We start from the raw sequence: 8,663 nt of genomic DNA on the forward strand, positions 1-8,663 counted from the left end.
TTTTTTTTTCAAATGTTATTTTTTTCGGTTTTTATATGATTATGTTGATCAACTATAATGAATTTAAAACCAATTTTTCATAATTTAAATATAAAAATGCGTACAACCATACAACCGTTAGTAAGCGATTCCACAACAACAAATACACTAACCCAATCGTATATGAGTTATCAATTTTGATCGGAAAACACCCTTACATATGAGTTACCTATACATAATATTTATAATAATACTATATATAAAGCCTGTATTATTTTCATTTTATCATCCCTATTTTTCTATTATTGGGGTGAAAAATAATTTTGCAAAAGACCCTAAGACCACCACTGTGGAGGGATTTTACGGTTCACTTGCTCGACACTATCCAATTTTTATATAGATTTAGACAATAAATGGTATAAACTCGACGTGGAACCTGTATACGATCTGTTCATGTGCAAGCAGTAAGTTGACAGTTATAGAATCTGTGACACGATCATGATTGAGGGTTGCCGGTTGTATAGGACGAACAAGATCGATCACGATACTATAGAGATCCCTTAGTTAGTGTTCTTAAAAAAGAGTATATCATATTATTATAAGTTATTTATAAATCAATCTATTATTCTATGCCCTTGTATGGGGAGATATCATAGCATTACGCTACATATACAGTGAAGAGCTTATTACAGCCGTTGAAGTATCAATTATTACAATATATTTTACCTAACCTAACAATTATAATTGAATAACTGAGCGTCGTTCATAACCGCAAATTTTCAAAAAAAGGTCGTCGTTCAAAACCGCACACTTTTCTACCTTAACCCCGCATATTTTCCCCAAATCAAACAGTTCAATACCGCACACATTGATATATATCAATAACGTATACATTTATTATTTATGATTTTGCTGATTACATATTGGATAGTTATATTGAGACCAATCATTTTTCCCCAATATTGTGGGCAGAAGAGCCCAATAAAAGTACAAGAACGACGAACGGCGCAGAAAGTTACCATAGTCAACTTAGGCATGAATTTTATGTTCCACATCCTACAATATTTCATTCGGTAAACTTTTAGTTATCATTGATTTATTTTTGTTTATTTTAATTTTTTTAGATAGATGTGTTAAAACAACAACAGATAATTACTGAAACCAAATTTCGACTCATACGAAACGGCAACGTGAATCGTACACGCAAAGTATGTAGGGAGAAAGAAAAATAAATCGATTTTAAAAGTATATGATCATTTTGTTAACAACGAAATTAGTTTAATTGATTATTTAAAAACATTAGGATGTAAGTTTATTTCAATTTAATTATATATTGAATTATTTTTAGTAACAATAAAATATGTTTAATTTTTACTTGTCAATCAAATGTGTGCGGTTTTGAACTATCGACCTTTCAAATTTCCTTTTTTAACAATAGAATAAATGTGTGCGGTTATAAACGGAAAGTGTGCGGAAAGTTATGACGACCGCCGGAATAACTGTCCATTCTATATTTCTATAATATTTTGTTAAATATTGTATAATCATAATTATTTAAAACAAACAATTTAAATCTAGAGACTAAAATGGTATGTATTTTAATTTGAAATCTAACTAATGTATTACTCTTAAAAAAATAAATAGATTTAATCAATGAATTTATGAAAACACAATATCGAACATAGGTATTTAAATTTGTATGTACCTAAGAATAAAATTCCACAGTTGTAACTAATCAAATACCAATAAATAGGACTCTTGACCTCGAGTCTTGATTTTATGATACTCAATACTCATCTCCAGGGACTTTCTTGAAATATAATAATTATTGTTCAGTAAGTATCTAGCTAGGTATTTCAAATAACGATACAAAAGAATATTTCATGTGGTACAGTTATTACTTATTACAATATTAAATATTAACGAAGATTTACAAAATGATGAATGTCAGAATGTACAAAAGTACATTGAATGAAATTTAAAGATTGATGAATCCTCAAAATGAGTTTAAATAAGCATTTTCTAGTTGAGTTCGTAATAGGACAGTATAGATACCGATATTTTTAATATCACATTCACATATTATACCCATAGTACAAAATAATATTATTTTCAGCAATTTCGAGCGTTCTGCGTAATTTGTGTTATATATGGGCACATTAGATTATTTTTTCAACAGCTATAAGACCTACCTATCACTTTTTATCAGAATATATTTCTATTTCTATTTTTACTTTAAATTATACCTACGCGTGAAATTATTATATTGTCGTAAAACCAGGCAATTATAATATTCGTATCCACCACCGGGTACATTATGTTATTGTGTTGTCGTGTTCACACCCGTAGATTTATAATAATTATTGTCAACCATTTACACTAAATTACACCCACAGCTACACAAGGACCACGAATGTGTGTGTTGGATTAATTGGTTTTTAGCAGAACACACACACACACACACACATTAAAACAGTTGTAACCAGTCATTTCTTCGAGGTTCAAACAACGTCGATATACCTACCAATTGCAGGGTGAGACGAACATAATACTATACTATAATACTACTTTCTACATAATATTATTATATAAATATACAGTCCACACATTTATATATATTATAATATATATGCGTTCGGTTCTTATTACTTCTCCGACGTGGTTTTTTTTTCATACCACGCATTCATAATATAGGTATATATTATGTATTTTGGTGTTTTGCCCTTTTCCTTTTTTATTGTTTTACGTGTTGTTGTTTTTTTTAAGGTTATGTGGGGCGGTATAATTATTGCCGACGAAAACTGTGCACACGTCATCGCGTGCAACATAACAGTTAGCAGGATCCATATCACATGATGTTTTTCGATGACTACTGAACAGAAAGTTATTATATTGAGACGCCAGGGCGCGGCGGTTGCACGTCAAATAATTACTACGCGGGATCGTCACCCGAAGCCCAATTAGTTATTAGAAATCATTTGCTGTAAGTCGCAAAATAAAGTCGAATACTACAATACACTATGCAGGACTACAACAACTGACGGGACTGGTTCGATAATTTTGACGGCTGGTTTTTACTAGGTATCGACGATATTAAAATAAAATATGTACTACCTAATAATTATTGGCGGATTATATTTTTAACAGTCGACCGGCCATGGCCCGACATATTAGGCCTGGCGGTCTATTGTACGCAGGTAACCGCATACGGTATACGGCAACGTGCACAATACGTATATAAATAAATAACTGTATTGTATTAAATTTATATTCAGATTGGTATGATGAAAAAAATTCTAAGAACTCACCCTTCCCCCCCCCTCCTCAAACAGCCATACTTATACCTGCTATTGCTGCAGTAGTACTTTCATTATTTCCAATCCTCCCACGCCCCCCCCCCCCACCGTCACCGTTGGCCTACACTACTTAGAATTAGAATAATCAAGTAGTTGAATCTTGATATCAGAAATTATATAGTTCCTCACGCAATCGCTACAGACACGTGACTGGAATAGTTAAAACCGACATGTATGGTCATAAAATGTGGTTATTATTAAGAGACGGAACACGTGAAACGGTTTGGTTCAATGCGGCTTCATTTTTTTGGAATGTACATGTTAATTATTATGCTTAAAGTTTCCATTTGTCCTAATGAGAAATATAAAATAACTACCATGGTAATTGGAATCCAACGCATAAACAACGCGTATATGAATTATTCGGTATATATTTTGAAATAATCGATATAAATCGATATTCTTAATGTTTCTCAAATGGCAAACTTTATAACAATATGTAGGAAAACTACATGAAAGGTGAAATAAAATGCATCTGAAAAATGGAGCTAAACACCATTATTTTTTTGTTATCTCCGATTTCTTCATTTTCTATTGTCTTACAGTTTTATGAAAACAAGAATTAAACTAGGTAGATTCCTACATACTATTATTATGTTTTAGGTACCTACCTACACATTTTCATTTCGTAGATAAATATTTAAATATTTTTAACTATTTCACCTACTTTAGTTCATTTATTTTACAATTATATAGAGTTGTAAGTATAATTTATTTAGGTAGGTATATATGGTAACATTTATCCAAATTCCAAACGCTCTAACACCCTATGAACTAGTTAAAAAGTTAAAAAATTATTCTGTTTAAAAATCTATACCTAGACAATTATTTAAATAATGATCAATATAAATTAGACGAAAAATATATTTTATTTTACAAGTTTAGTATAATGTGTAGAATAGTACAAAATAGTTTAAAGTATATAGGTATTGATTTTCATAGTATATTATCTTATAACAATTATAAATTGATTTTATGTAGATTTCGGACTATCTACCTACTTTATATTTATGCATAATTAATTACGAAAAAAAATTGGTTTTGTTCTAATACACACGATGTAATTATTGCATAACAATATTTATTGTAATATTACCTAGGTACAATAATAATATAATTTGCTAGACACATGCACACAGCATCCACTAAAAAAATAGGTTTACTGCTTTATTGGAAACTAAACAAATGTATTACATATGTACATTTATACCGTAATCATCGTTTTTCTATCATTTCCCACTAATATCATGCCTAATAAAAAAAATTAAAGGCATTGCGTTAAAATGGCATTTTTTCGTTTGTTTTTTATTATTTTTCAGAGCATTTTTTCATAGTTTTTTACGGATATAAATCCAGGCCCTACTAATAAAACAGTTTATAGTACCTATAGAGGATATAGAAACTTAATTTTTTGAAGCTATATAGTGTCATCTTAAACATAATATGTTATAAACGCCTCTAAGTTCTAACAGTGGAATAACCATATCACGATAAACAAATTATTATAGATGGTGATTCACCAAGCAAACTCATCCCTCTTTTTTCATCAATAATACAGCTATTCAAAATTTAATTTTCGGAAGTTTTAATATAGGTACTTATAAAGGTCATATTTTTAAATTATTAACATATTTGTAGGTACTACTTAAGAAGTGCTCTGCGAAAGAACAAACTTCTGTTTTTTTTTCAAATGAGAACTCTCTTTTTCTACTGTAAATTATTTTGTAGATATTTTTTCTGAAAATGTTTACGTATCTAGATAAAAATTTGAACAAGAAGTTTTTGAGTTAGTTAATTTTGTTACGCAGGATAGATCCATGATAATGGGTATGATTATATCACGATATATCCCATATGTGAGCTTATATAGGTGATTTAAAAATTTCAGTAATTAATATTATCAATCAAAATTTATAATTTGTAAAAATGGTTCAAGGATTTATAATTCTAGGTATATGACATATATTTTATATTTTCATAAAACCATTGTTAAGTAATATTATCCTTAGTATAAGCATTATAATAACTGAGAAGCTACTTGTTCAAATTTTGATTCAAGTAAATCAAGATTTTCAAAAAAAATCTATTCACTAAATATTGTTTGTATTACCTACCTAAATGTTTAATAGGGTGTTACTACTGGGTACCTTCCCTAATCTTATTATCATATCATTCTTGCTCGTCACTCATCAAACATATTTATTATACTAAGAACATATATAGATTGTAGATTACTTCAATAAATAAAAAAAAAACAAAAAAAATGTATTGTATTGTATTTATTATATTTATGATTAATATTAGTATTACTAAATGGTCAGTAACTGTAGTATTATTTTGTAGATACATATATTATTATTATTATCATCGTGTGGTAGGTTGTATGAATATCATAATATGTACATTCTGTTTATAACATTTCTATTTTAACAGTATTTTTATGTAGGTAGTAAGTACCAATATACTTGAGTTATTATTTCTAAAAACATTAGTTTTTTTAACTAAGCCAAATGTAAATATATTTTCTAATAAAGTTAAGACGGAAACAGGTTGACAACAGCAGGTTGAGATAAAAGTTTCCCTCATCCACATCCGTTTGACCACCACTGCTATACTCTATAGTATCTAAAGTACTCCATTTTTTTTTTTATTTAGTAAAGTTTATTGGTTTTACAATAATACCTACCGCCTTTAAGCACATAGCTTGTGGTGGTGGTAGGAAGTTAGGTAGGTACATTAATACATGTTACATATTATAAATTTACATGAATTTTACAAAAAGAAGATATAAATAACTGATACAAATTATACTATATTATATAATATTATTGATAGTATAGGATATAAGTATTATATTTTTAATGTAGAAATATTATCACTTCTCATAAAAATATTTCCAAATTTAATTCATTACGCGGGACATTTTGCATTTACGGAGACTACAAAAAATCGGAATTGGCACGTTTTTGTATCATTCCATTCGTTCTTTATGAAGGTTTGTTTGAGAAAAAAAGACATTAAATACCCACTTTATATCCCCTCGACGATATTAATAATACCTGTTTAAAAACTCGAATGGACTTTTTTTATGGCTGTTTGAATCAGTTTTGCTGTGTGGCATAATGTAAAAAGAGCCACTCGAAATAATGAAACACTGGAACATTTTTTCGTCGTAGCAGAATAAAACTTAGCTTGAATACTTTACAAACAGTGGTTTTTAACTTTGAGGTTTAAATGGTTTCATTAACTACAACCTACCTATAATAATGTATTGTTCATAGTTTCATACATATACCTACGTAGTACGTACACATCCTACCTATAACATTACCAAAAACTAATATATTTAGGTATACCTACAAATTATGTACCACCTATATACTTATACCGCCTTAAATGATATACGTATACGTCTATATTATAGTATTGGTGTCTATGTCTAGAACCAGTGACTTTTTTTTCAAAAATGATTGTTTTCACCGCAAGAAAATATTTGTTCATAGGTACCTATATATATACGCATATATGGTTGTTTCTATAATACAGAAAATACACGCATCCGTAGTAGATACCTACTAACTGAGGTAATGTTGGCGTTCAAATGTTTTGATTACGAGTGAGGACAAAATGTCAAACAATAATTAAATTAATTATTTTTATAATTTATTATAACAGTTGTAGCCTAACTAGTTGAATTAATTAAAAATATAACATCTTTATACTTATTAATTATAATGGTATTATAGGTACCTACTTACTATTTTGTGTTAGCAAAACGCCAAAACATATTAAACTACTCAGGTAACGAGATTTATAGGAACACCCGAGAAGCCCCCTTGATTTAGTGAGCTCTGGATAAATATATATTATATCACCACCACTACCCCCATCCAAAGCCAAAATACCATATTTTATTTCAGTTTAAATTTTTTTTAATTTTATGCAAACAAATATATAAACAGAATTATTATTATACCTACCTAATCTATATTATATCCATATCTTAATTTTTAAAATACCCACGCTTTTGTCGCCTACTTACTGTTTATGATTTATGAATCTATTCAAAATATACTTATTTGGTGTTATATATTATGGTTACCTCTAGATAAAATGTGTTTTATTTTACACATTTATTATGCGTTTGTTAATACCTAGTATTTAGGTACCTACCTAGTGTTATTATTATATGTAGGCACGTTAAATGAAGGGGGACGCAGTAAAACACTCAAATGGCGTTTAGGTTAATAATGAGAAAAGAGGAAAACAAGCTCGAGTTCTGCTTAAATTAAGCAACTATAATTATTATCATATCATTAAATTAAAAACAAATTCGTTTTCCATTTGTAGAAATAATAGGTAGCAATTAGTTGTTGATATATTATATTTTAACATTAATTTTACTAAAAACTAACTGCGACTACCGCTCCCACGATTAAATTTTTGCCTACCACCTACGTAAAACATTTTATTTCTATTATGATTTTATTAATTAACGACCTAATAAGTACCTATCTCACTACACGCGCACACAAATTTAAATTTCTCATTTAACCCCTTTTAATATAAATTGTCCATCTTTTGAGTTTGTGATAAATAAGTAACTACCTATACCTATCCTATATAGATACTGCTTGGCTCATTTATACTGTTCCAGACTTGTTGCCGCTGTACTATTTTAAACGTCAGAACCGTTTTAATTATTTTCAGGCTGTTTGTACAACGTAGGTACTGATAAAACAAAATAAATACCTACCATCGAGACTATAATTATCGCTATTATCTATGTTACGAGGGAAAAATTATATAATAGCCATTATACAGGGATTTTTTTTCTCAGACAATCTTTATTTTTGAGAGTATGCTATTATATTATTATTTATTATCATAAGGCCTGCGTGGTTACTGGCTAAGTACAGACCATAGATATATACAACATATATCTATGGTACAGACATTTCCATCTAGCGATATATACTTTTCCTCGATTCCTCAGTATCGGTTTATTGAAGAACGGTTCGTTTGTTTTTCACGTAAAATCAACAGTTTGAAAATAATAATAACCGAACAAATTTCATAGGTATAGGTACTCAACTATCGACGTATTTCATACATCGATACATCAAGGTAATGATTGATGATCTGTTTGTTTCATTCTTACTAGGTATTTGTATTTATTGCTATATAAATTAAATAATTCACTATATATACGTCTATACGTAGATCCTATATAATATTATAAATAAATAAATACAAAATAAAAAAAAAAGGTGGGTAAGTGGATGTCGCTCTGCTGTACAGTAGGTTACAAGCGGGTCACTGTAATGG

The sequence above is a fragment of the Metopolophium dirhodum genome, chromosome 7, assembly GCF_019925205.1.
Source record: "Metopolophium dirhodum isolate CAU chromosome 7, ASM1992520v1, whole genome shotgun sequence".
NCBI lineage: Eukaryota > Metazoa > Arthropoda > Insecta > Hemiptera > Aphididae > Metopolophium > Metopolophium dirhodum.